Source organism: Lithobates pipiens, unplaced genomic scaffold (genome assembly GCF_037356315.1).
Source record: "Lithobates pipiens isolate NorthernLeopardFrog02 unplaced genomic scaffold, aLitPip1_a1.2 Scaffold_18, whole genome shotgun sequence".
Taxonomy (NCBI): Eukaryota; Metazoa; Chordata; class Amphibia; order Anura; family Ranidae; genus Lithobates; species Lithobates pipiens.
This window is the reverse complement of record NW_027507758.1, coordinates 375,782,668-375,795,688: the sequence shown is the minus strand read 5'-3', so window position 1 is coordinate 375,795,688 and position 13,021 is coordinate 375,782,668.

Genomic DNA, 13,021 nt, shown 5'->3' with positions numbered 1-13,021 from the left:
GCCAGCAACAGTATTCATGATTGCTGCTACACCTGTCCTAATGTCACCAGACCAGTGTAAGCCAGCAGCAGTGTTCCTGATCTCCTCCACATCTGTTCCAGTGTCACCAGACCAGAGCATGCATCAATCATTTTAGTGATTGCCACCACACCAGCCTCAATGTCCCTAGACCAGTGTCAGCAGTGTTTCTGATCACTGCCACACCAGTGAAAATTTCACCTGACCAGTGCAGCCAGCAACAATGTTCCTGATCGCTAGCCCCACGACTGCCAGTGTTACTAAAGCCAGTGTAGCCATCAAGAGTGTCTGTGATTGCTGCCACATCAGTACAGTTTCATCAGAACCAGTGCAACCATCAACAGTGTCCCTGATCACTGTCACACCAGTGCAGTGTTGACTCTGCCTGCCTCCTGTACTGACCATGGCCTGTTTATTGACCTGCTGCCTGAACTGATCATTTTCCTGTTTTCTTACCATGTCTCTGCCTTCTGCCAGAACTGACCCACCTGCACATCCTGTGAGACACCAGTCTATCACTCATGGACAACTGCACTCCTGGAACCAGAATTATTTTGTTCTTCTTTTTCTCTACCTCCTGTACTTCCTGGTCAGAGAACATGGCATTCATTGGGGGTAAGCAGTAGGCACAATGTGTTGGGGTGACCATGTTGTCTGTGAAAAATATCTTATTTGGAACTCATCAGGAAATAAGATGCATAATTTATGCCCTTTGCAAGCCAGAATGTTCCCCTTGGATTTTAGGTACCTCTGTTCAGCTAGGCTCCTAAAAAGTCTCACACATGTGGTATCCCCATACTATGTGGTAGAAGTATCTTATGAATTTAAAAAGTTGTGTAAAAAAATACATTTTCATTTTCTTTGTGCATTTTCCAAGAGCTTGTAGCAGGAAAAATGAAACCTCCAAAAGACTCAACGTGATTTTTTTTTAAAATACATTGGGGTGTTAACTCTCCAAAATGTGGTAATTTTGTGGGTATTTCAATTGTTCTGGAATTCCAGGGCCTCCAAACGCATTATAAGTAGCTGTGAAATTAGCTATGGCCCTTGAAAGCTTAAAGGTCCTCCTTGGATTTTAATGCGGTATTCCCATACTCAGGAGGAATAGCAGAATGTGCTTTGGAATGTGATTATAGTTTTTGGGGTGTAATAATAACTATGTCCATGCTGTGTATGTTTCATTTCCCCAAAACTTGTGGCAAAATGTGGCCTTCAATAGACTTACCATGCTTATAATTAAATATGTTGAATGATCTAGTTGGGGTCATTTTGTGGTGGGTGATTCGCCTATCTTGGCACTTCAGGGCCTCAAGATAGTTATAGGTAGTCATGCCCCTTGAAAGCCTGAAGGTGCACCCTGGATTCTGGGCCCCTCTTTATGTCTAGGCAGCAATAAAATCTCACACATGTGGTATCCCCATACTAGAGAAGAGTAGAATAATCTGTTTTGGCATGTAATTGTAAGTATTCCCAGGCTGTGTTAACAACTTAAAATTACAACTTTGCAAAATAAGATTCAAATGTATTTACTTAATTTTGAAAAATTGTGGTAAAAATGAAAACTTTAAAAAACAAATGTTGCCTCTTACTAAATACCTTGGACTACCTACTTTGCAAAAATGGGTCATTTTGGTGTATTTGTATAGTCCTGGAATTTTAGGGCCTCAAAAAATGAGATATGCAGTCAGAACATTAGGAGTGATCAAATTTCACATATGCAGGCTCTCCTCACTTAACGACCAGGTTCCGTTCCAGTGACCAGGTTGTTAAATGAATTGGTTGTTAAACGGTGAGCCATAAGTAATCGATATTTTAAGCTTTCCTAACTACTGTACTGTATTCTGAAAAAAGGGTCTAAACACAAAACTCCAACTCAATAACATTGTTTTAATTTGAATAAGTACAGAACACAAACACATAAACAACAAAAATCCTACAATACAATGATGTACAGTGCCCAAAAAGTAAAAGTAAGAGCTGGTCATAAGTCTGAGTGGTCGTTAAACAGGTAAGTCATTAAACGAGTGGAGTCTGTATACCATAGTTTGTAGACTCTATAAATAAATCTATAAAGAAAAATTATTTATTAGTAAACTTTTATAACATAAAAAATAAGTAAGTTATAAGTACCTTAAAAAGAAATCTTCATCTGTCTTAAAAAATGATATAACATTCATTAGGGTACAGTGTTGCATAACTAAGTAAATGCCATTCAAATTATGGTAGTGATGAAAACTGCAAAATGGCCTGAACAGGAAGGGGGTTTAACATGCTGGTCTTCAAGTGGTTAAAAAACAACTTCTACAATTACAGTAACATGAAAAATCTAATATAAGAATGTAGTGACTGGGGTTAAACCTACTTTAATTCTGACGTAAAGTCATAGTGATAATGTGCAATATAAGTCTTCTGTTATAAGGGTTTGTCAATTTATTCCCATGTTGATTCTTTTAAAAAGTCTTAACTAACATTTTGCCACTGCATGGCAAAATACACTAAACACAATAGGTGTGAATGGCCCAAAACATTGGAGGTTACAAAGTGTTAGCCATCGGTTAAGGCTACTTGAATGCATTGCTTACCATTACTGAATATCTTGGTATTTTTACACTGAGCCTTCAGTTTGCCCACCATATAGCACCTCACAAACTAACTGTGGTGTTTACCAGTGTTGGTGTGGATAAGAAAAAAAGACCTCTGTGTTTCTGGGGGTAGGCCTGCAAAACAGCACATTTGTTTAACCAAATGAATGAATGTTTATTAGCTATTTGCAAATGTAAAATCAAATTGTTGTGTGTATGCTGAGAGAGGTCATGTTCGCCCAGGTGTGTTGTCCACACAGATAGGGGGTTGGTGTGTGAACTGTCTCATCCTCTTTCACAGTGGCAACTGTGCATCCCGTTGCAGCCTCCTCGTTATTCACTTCACACTGAACTAATTGGATGCAATTATGGTGATTGTCCTAATTAGAAGGAGCGAAAAGACTATGAGAGCCATCATTTGACCACTGATTTTATTCTTTGCAGTATGTTTGCTTTACAAAAAAATCTAATTAGACTCTCACTTCTCTGAGCTCCATAGTAATAGACTATTCTCTTGTACAACACAAGTAATCTGTGGTTAACTGCTCATACAGAATTCTAAGCCTTTTTAAGGTATTTTACTCTAGATGGAAACTCAACTTATTCCTGATACACATAAGCCAGGTCACTTTAACAAACTTGAAAACTGAAAGTATAGTATCTCCCCTTGTCCTAAGGTAACTGCCATTTTTTTTATCACACTAGCAATGACCCAGTAGTTAAACCCAGACATCAGCCAATGGACAAACTTGTACTTGCTTGTACTATGCATACATATACTACCATATACTACCAAATTCTAATCTTGTGACTATACTGTGGTAAGAACATACTTAACAATGCACACATATTGGGGGAAAATGTAAAAAATTTAAATGTAAGGCTCCACGCACACTGGCTTAAAAATCACTGCTTCTACAGGAGTTTTGTGTTTTGCCTATAGAGGCAACTCAATGTTATACTATGTGTCCATACACATTAGGATGATTTGAGACATCTTTTAAGCCTCGTACATACAGTTTGATTGACGTATGACCGAGCATCTGATTTTTGTCAAAAGCGCATGTGCAGGATTTTTTCTAGCATACTTTCTGCAAATTGTTGTTCGACAAACATGGACGTACTACGAGATTATTACGAAGAGGAAGTTAATTTCTTGAGAGCCACCCTTTGGGCCCCTTCTGCTAATTTTGTGTTAGTAGAAGTATGGTGAGATGTCAGGACTGGGCTCAGCCCTTCCTTCTCTGGGTTGACCGCTCAGCTGTCGGCTAATTGCCAACTCCTATCTCTCCACAGTGCTTCACCTGTTGATGATATCCAGTCCAGATGATCTCTGCCTTCAGACAGTTGAGGCGTTTGCTCTGGGGAACATCTGATGAAGCCGTTTCCTATGAGGAACCTCACCCCCGAGCAGAGAATATTTTTTGACATTATCTTTTTTTTTTTTACTTTCAAATTGTTCCTTTATTTAGACATATAATCCAAACATGATACAACAGTTTTCCAAAATGGACCAAGTCAAAACATACATGCCCTCTATACAATTCGCCTGTACTGTATGTTTTGAGCAGAGAATATTTAATTACTGATTCTTTGAAGGGTGGTCGAAAATGCCTTTGGCATCTTTTCCAACTGGAGAGGATGCAGGTCGTCAGTCTGTGGGCATGATGACGGCTATAGAAAATACCTGTGATGGCTTGCCCTCCCAAATTGCCCAGGATTTATGCCAGAAATACATGGACTATTTTGTGGGTAGAGGGACAGTGTCTTGGCAGCAATTTTTATCTGATCCTATCTAAACTTTTTTGGATCTCATAAACTCATAATTCAGTTGAACTACTGTTGTCTGTCCTTCTTAAGCCGCGTACACACGGGCGGACTGTCTGGCCAACTAAGTCCGTCAGACAATCCGACAGACAGTCCGTCCTACTTTTGAATGAACGGACTTGACCACACACGATGAACAGACAGTCCGTTGAAAGCTTGCGCGATGACGTGTACAGCACGTACGACAGGACTAGAAATACGACGTCCAATACACTGCAATGCAACCTTCGGCCGTGTAAATCCTTTCTGAGCATGCGCCATACTTAGTCCGTCCAACTTGCCTACTCACGAGCGGAATGTCCGCTGAAACCAAAGTTGGACGGACAATATTACGGAAATTCCGAAATACTTAGTCCGCCAGACTGTCCGCTGAAAAAGTCCGCTGAAGCCCACACACGAGCGGACTGTCCGCTGAAATGTGTTTCAGCGGACTAAGGCCGCGTACACACGCGGGGACTGTTCGCTCAACTTTGTCCGCTGAACAGTGTTTCGGCGGACAGTCCGCTCGTGTGTGGGCTTTCAGCGGACAGTTTCAGCGGACAGTCTGCTGAACAAAGTTTTTCGGAAATTCCGAAAAACTGTCCGCTGAAACTTTGTTTCAGCGAACAGTCCCCTCGTGTGTAGGCTTGTTCGTCAAACTAAGTTCCGCGCATGCTCAGAAAGGATTTACACGCCGAAGTTTGCATTGCAGTGTATAGGACGTCGTTTTCTAGTCCCGTCGTACGTGCCGTTCACGTCATCGCGCACGGTTTCAGCGGACTGTTCGTTCGTCGTGTGTGGGCAAGTCCGTCCATGCTAATTTTGAGCGGACTGTCCGCTGAAACTGTTTGACGGACAAAGTTGAGCGAACAGTCCCCGCGTGTGTACGCGGCCTAAGTTGGACAGACAGTCCGCCCGTGTGTACGCGGCCTTATATGTATAATATGTTCCCAAATGGGATTTTGTTTGGACACTTGCTGCAAAAGTGAAAATGCAACTTAATTTTTACATGAGGTGACAATAGCTTCTTCAGCTAACTATTATGGTGTGCTGGGGGTCTGCTATACACACACACACACACACACACACACAATGTTTTTGTTCTTAATGGATCTAATGCATGAAGAACTGAAACATTATGCCTTTACAATATTCGAAGAATACTTACTTGCACAAACAATAGGCTCCCGAACACTTTCTTCCTATTCTGGTTCGCTTTGGCCCTTACTGGGACTCACGTCAAGGGATTTGGTGTCAACAATTACAATGTCTGTGCTGAGTCCAGGTGACAGATCCCATGGCTCCAAAGACAGATCTTGGGGGATCTCCCCACACTCAGTTTCCTCTAAAAAGGTACAATACAACATTCATTAATCCTCCCCAAGTCCCATCTGTTTCTAGCATTCATTTTTCTACATTAGTTGACCAACCTTGCACTTGGTCTGATGTAAAAGTTTGGTCCTCACTACTGGACTCCACCATGCTGGACTCTGGAGGATTTGCTGGGAAAAATGCATAAAAGAGGGAAGGTGATGGCATTTTCCAGAGGGCTAACACTTGACAAGTGCCAACATTGAAAAAAGTTGCCCCCTTCCCTCTTGTCTCCTATGGGATATGGGATATATGATGACCATCATAGCAGGTGTGACTCTGTGTGACTGGGATCCCCGGGGCCTCTCCTCTACCCATGTCTACACTGGCAACGCTGCATTAATGGGCATTGCTGAGCCAGGCAGCAACCAGAAAGTGGTACTTACCCTTAAGTTCTGCCCTAAGCCCATGGCCTTTGGTCCACCTAGAAATAACCCTACCTGTGGCTAAATGAGTGTGTTTGAAGTTGGCACTTATCTTTTTTGGGGGAAGATTGCCTTATTGCCTCCCCTGCTGGGGCCCAAGTGAGGGGAGCCTCCCTTCACCACTGTGGCTTGGCTGGAGCATAATTTTTTTGTGTTTCCCTGTTGAAAGATCAAAAAGACAATAAGTACAAAATAGAAATGAATGTCCAAAAACATGACCAAATTAGAATCTTCATATATGCTTTATATTTACCTTCATCTTTGGAATCCCAAGACATACAAACAAAGATTTTCTAAGCTTATATATAATTCTCTGTAGCTACTTTAATCAAGAACATATACAGACAGCTAGTCTTGTTCCTGGTGTTTAAGATCGGACCATTGTTTCCGGATTTGGTCCTATGATCGGTCCACGGAAAAGTCTTTCTTCAAAACAATGGGGGGGGGGGGTCTGGGCAGACCTCAACGCAGCAAACCTGTATGGTGTGGTCAGGGCGTATGTCCGCGTGGACCCTGGGGTATCAGCAGATTCTTCAGGGAGTCTGAGGAAGAGTATTCTATCCAAATGAGCCATTGGACCTTAAATTTGTCAAAAGTATCATTCTCAATGGCCAGCATCTCCTCCATGCGCATGATGTCATTGACTGTAGATACCCATAGGGCAAGGGGGGCTAGTGGTAGTTTTCCAGAATAGAGGAATAATTTGTCTGGTGGCTGATAGGAAGAAGCGCAGTAAGGTGCGTTTCTGGGAAGTTATGGAGCCAGGTAGCATGGATAGTAGAGCTATCTCTGGGGAAAGCTGTAGAGGTTGATCGTAGAGGCTGCTGTATATAGAGAAGACCTGTGACCATAAGGGCTAAATAGACTGACATTCCCACCATATATGCAAGTAGCTTCCATCTGTCCATCCGCATCTCCATCATGAGTGGGGTACGGATGGGAAGATTTTGTGGAGAGATTGAGGGTCCCTGTACCATCGGGATAGAAGTTTGACGTTTTTTTCCTGTGTATAACAGGATGTTGAAGATTTGTTCGTGAAGTGGTATGATTTCTGCAAGTTAACTGCAGTAAGTTCCTTTTCCAGATCCATGGACCACTTCCTGGTGTAAGAGGGGGGTTGGTCATGCAATAATGCATGTTGTAATGTGTACATGGTAGAGAGCAAGTGTTTTGGTGTTTCGGAAAGAGAGCACAGCTGTTTGTATTCTGTGAGGGGCCTATGTATCTAGGAGGAGGAAAAGAGGTCAGAGCAAAAGGAGGTTATGCGAAGGGCTGTGAGCCAGTTGCCCTGAGCATCCGGCACCACTGGCCTACCTGAGGTGTGATCTACGAATGAGCCCACCACAGGCCAGGCAGAGCGGGAATAGGGGCCTATTGTGTTAGAGCCCTCCCCTTGGGGTACTGCAGGGTGGTCGAATAGAGATGTGAGGGGTGAGGGATCTAAGGACAGCAATGATTGCATGCCTTTTTTGTACCATAAATGTAGGGCTGCGGTGGTCAGTGGGGAAGTTGAAGAAAGTAAATGTAGGTGTTGTCCGTGTCCCCAAAGTAGAGCTCAGAGGTGGATAGGTCCTGTTCTACCATGGTGGATGCTTTGATGAAGGGACGAGGGAACCACTCCAACACCCTAGACATCCGCGCAGCTTCATGGTATAGCTTAAAGTCAGGGAGACCTACTCCGCCCTGGATTTTGTGATATGTAAGTAAAGTATGTCTAATGCGTGACATGCCTTGGTGCCATATGAATCGTTAGGGACTGTGAGAGGTACGGTTTGAAATAAATAAAGTAGTTTGGGTAGGGTGTCCATTTTCAAAGTATTTATGTGCCCAAACCAGGGTAGTGGGGACGAGTTCCAGGTGTCCAGTTCCGGAGTCGAGCCAATAGGGGGAGATAGTTTAGAGCATATAGCTCTGATAGGTTAGAGGGAATCATTATCCCCCAGGTAGGAGATGCTCTTAGGGCCACATTGAAAGGGGAAGTTAGTCTGTACTCGGACAAGAGTTGTGTGTGACAGGGATATATTAAGGGCTTCCGTCTTGGACATATTTAATTTAAAGTCGCTAAATTTCCCAAACCTATGTAATTCCTGCATCAATGAGGGTAGAGACGTGTGTGGCTGTTGTACGTAGATCAGAAGGTCATCTGCATATAGGGATATTTTATGATCGGAGGAGGGTGTCTGTATCCCTACTATAGATGTGTTTTGTCTAATTGCTTGGATTAGGTGTTCTATCACTAAAACGAAGATGGTGATAGGGGGCAGCCCTGGCAAGTACCATTGGATATCTGGAACGATGCGAAAGGGGGACCATTGACCAGGACCGATGCAGAGGGGTTTGAGTATAGTGCCATGACCTTGGACACAAAGGTAGGTCCAAGGCCTATCTGTTCAAGGGAGAGGCGTAGGAAATTCCAGTTGACTCGGTCAAAGGCCTTCTCCGCGTCAAACGATAGCAGGCAGGCCTTTAGATTATGTTTCTGTATGTAGGATATAAGATGAATAGTTTTTGTGGTGTTGTACCTGGCCTCGCGGCCGGGGACAAAGCCCACCTGGTCTTTATGGACAATTGAGGGCAAGAGGGGGGAGAGGCCATTTGCCAGGGCCTTAGCATAGAGCTTGATGTCGAGGTTGAGGAGCGATATCAGCCGGTAGCTACTGCATTGCGAGGGGTCCTTACCCGGTTTTGGGATGACCGAGATATTAGCGGATAATAAATTACTGGAAAGTGAGTGGGAATCATCTATATAGTTAAATGCAGTGGACATTAGTGGGGTGAGGAGTTGGGCAAATGATTTGTAAAACTGGGCATTTGCCAGATTTCAAGCCTTTAATAGCGGCGAGGAATTCCGGTACCAATAGGGGGCTATCTATCTCTGTTGCCTTTTTGGGGTCTATTTTTGGTAGGACCATCTCTGATATGTAATTCTTCATATCAGATAGATGAGAGTCTTCTTTACCAGTCGTAATGGTCGGTGGGTGTAGGTTGTAAAGGTTGGAGTAATAGCATTTAAAGGCATCCAAGATACCCCATGGGTTACTTATCTTTTGCTGGTCTGTAGTACAAATGTGTTGGATCGGTCGACGTGGAGGATGAGGGTGCAAGACCCTCGCTAGGTGTTGTTCGCATTTGTTAGCTAGAGTGTAGTGTCGGTTGCGTCCCCGCTCTCTGGCTATGAGGGAGTTTGCGTCTAAAAGACTACGCAATTCCCTGCGTGCGTTAGAGCGGTCGACGTATGTCACTGGATCTGGGTCACGCTTATGGGATGGTTCAAGCGTTTTTATAGTAGTCAGTAGGAGTGAGATGTCAGCCGTTCTAGCTTTTTTTAGGCGGGAGCCATGTTGAATGAAAGTGCTCCTCAGTACACATTTCAGGGCCTCCCATTTAGTAAGAGGATTGGTGTCGTCAGAGCGATGAACCTCAGTGAAGTCATGGATCGCTTTTTCAATCGCCACAACACACGGGGAGTCTTTCAACAAGTTGTCAGTCTAAAAGACTACGCAATTCCCTGCGTGCGTTAGAGAGGTCGACGTATGTCACTGGATCTGGGTCACGCTTATGGGATGGTTCAAGCGTTTTTATAGTAGTCAGTAGGAGTGAGATGTCAGCCGTTCTAGCTTTTTTTAGGCGGGAGCCATGTTGAATGAAAGTGCTCCTCAGTACACATTTCAGGGCCTCCCATTTAGTAAGAGGATTGGTGTCGTCAGAGCGATGAACCTCAATGAAGTCTTGGATCACTTTTTCAATCGCCACAACACACGGGGAGTCTTTCAACAAGTTGTCATTTAGCCGCCATGAGAACCTTGTACGGGGCGTCTGGGGGTGGGCTAGGCTAAGGTGTACGGGGGAATGATCAGACCAGAGTATATTACCTAGGGAAGCCTTAAGCAGGGTGTCAAGCAGGGATTGGGAGATTAAAAAATAGTTGATGTGACTGTAGGAGTTGTGTGCTACGGATTAACAGCTGTAGTCTCTTTCGAATGGGTGCTGCACTCACCACACATCCACCAGTTGTGCAGAGTGTAGGAGTGTATTTATGTGTGAGAGCAGTGTGGAATAAGGTGGACTTACTCGAGGAAGTGTCCATGGCTGGAGAAAGGGTCACATTGAGGTCGCCTCCTAGGATAAAACAGGGACCACCAAAGGAAAGCAACTTGCTTACTACTGTAGATAGGAAGTTCGCCTGGTCTTGGTTTGGTTCATATACATTAGCCACTGTGAAAATAGAAGAGTTGGATTTTAGTTTGAGAAACAAATAATGTCCTAGCGGATCGGTGAAGGAATCTAAGACTTCGGGGTGAAACGATTTGTGGAAGGCTATAGATACTCCTTTGGACTTTGCCTGTGGGTTTGTACTGTGGTACCATTGGTGGTAATGAGGATTTTTAAGAGTCGGGACAGCCGAGCTCTTAAAATGTGTTTCCTGCAAGAGTAGGATTTTAGTTTTGGCTTTGTGAAAATGGTACAACACCTGGCTCCGTTTTTCAGGAGTATTGTGGCCTCTGCAGTTAAAAGAAGATAGGGTTAGTGATCAAGCGGCGGCATGGTAATATTGAAAGGGGGATATATGAGATCTTACCTGTATCAGCGCAGAGGCCTGCCCAGACCAGACATAAGAGGGGGAAGGGAAATAGGGAATAGAATGAGGGAGGAGAGAAGGATGGAAGAGGGGGAGGAAACTGAATAAATGAAATTAACATGTAAAGGTGAGTACCATCTCAGGAGTCAGTGCCAGTGTGGCTCCAGCATTATGGGAGATGGAAATCATAAATGTAAGTATTGCAAGGATAAAAAACATCGAGCCACTAGGTGACAGCATTGAATAATCAAGTAAACATTGTAACATGTCTAAGGTTATAGAACAGATAATGAAAACATAGTTCGCTTTCAGGCACTATCGGTCCTAATGGGGGGTAACTGTGGTAAGCACATAGAGTGTCTCCCGGTCCCAGGGTCCACGGGGGTATAGTAATTGGTGGTGAACTAAAAATAACCATCAACATGCCACAGGTATAACTAAGTAAAAACTTGTGTGCACAGAATTATCATATACGGCGGGCCTACCACCCCAATGTCAGTAGTACATAGGGGAACCTTTTGGGGCCTATTTGGGATATAAAACATAGGCAGGCTGGGGATGCTGGGAGAGATTAATGAGCACATATCAATATGGCCGTGAGCAAAAATTAGAACGGGAGCGTTTGTTAGTTCAAGTGGAACATTGGGACATATCTGGGGGGAGCCCCTGGGGCATTTGTTCTTGACGGCCTTCTGCCATTGTGAGTGGAATGGAAGTTCTGGGGTAGTGGGTGGGAGTGGCCAATCCGGTAGAGAGATCTGGGGTAGTTCCAGTGTGCTCAGGAACCGTGGTAGATCCCCTAGCGTTCGGAACAGTGCTGTCTTCCCTTCATGATGAACTCGTAATTGGAAGGGGAATCTCATTGGTATTTAATATGTTTCTCCTGGAGGATGGCAGTGATTGGTTTCAGTGCGCGTCTTATGGCCAGAGTTTGGTGTGAGAGATCTGGGAGTAGCATGACTGGGGTGTCATTCAGTCAGGTTTTTTCCATGTGGGAGACATAGTGCTCAAAGTCATTTTTAGTTGGCAGGGAGCGCAGATAGGTGTGCATGGATCGCATCTGTGACTCCATGTCCCATCCATCCCCAGAGCACAGGGATGCCTGTGAGAGGCTGTGCGGGCTGTGTGGGTTGTATAAGGGGGGCTCTATGCTGGTTAGTGAGGCTGAGCGGCCCCTGCAGTGTACCTGTTCGGCATCTGCTGGTTCGGATCAGGCCTGGGCGGAGGCACCGCCGCCATCTTGGAATGCCTCTGGTTCAGGCAGGCTGCAGATGCCCGGGTCATAAAATGGCAGAGATCTCCTTGTTTCCGGTCGCCGGCTGGGCTGGATTGGTCCTTGGTTCCCTTTACCCATCGGGTCAGTTTGGTGGTTGTGCGGGCTGTGATGCTGGTGTAGTGTCCCCGTGGAAGCCATTAGGACCGGAAGCTGCCACGAAGTGCGTCTTACAGCTCCATGCGCTAAGCCACGCCCCCCAGCCTATGCTGGATAGATTGGGGTTGACATGGAGGATAATTGGGCTATACTGCTTAGATTGAGGCCTATATTGGGACCAGCTTATGGGTTAAGCTAGACATTATGGTTTGTCTTGTGTTCTGTCTTGCAGGCATCATATCATTAATGACAAGTTCACATCCCCAGACTTTCTGCCCCATTTTATTGATATGTACCGGCAGCTGCCCTGTCTATGGAAGGTTAACATAAAAGACTACGGTTGGCAGCATTGGAGAAACTAGCCCAATTGTGCAGACCAGTTTACCCCAAGGCAGACCCCAGCTATTTCTGCCAAAAGATTTCTAACCTCCGTAGCACCTTTAAAAGGGAGCTTAACAAGATCAAGGAATCAGAGAAGTCAGGAGCAGCAGCAGATTACATCTATGTACCGAGGCTCTGGTACTATGACAGCCTGCGGTTTCTGACAGACCAGATTGAACCCAGGCCATCACTGTCAACCCTGCCTTCCACCTCTGCTGAGGGCACAGCTAATGATGCACAAAATGAAGATGTGGAGGAGCCCATCTTGACACAGGTATAGCATTGCTGAACATATTTGGATCCAAAAATGATGATAAATGTTATTGGAAAAATATTTCAGCCTTAACAAAGTGGTTTCCATATCAATACACAGTAGTGACCAAAAATGATTTGAACAAGAATGAAAAATACTGGGGTCAGAATGATAGTCTTTTCTATTTGTCCACATTCAATTTGCAACAGTGAGGAGATCAAAATTGTGTGTGAT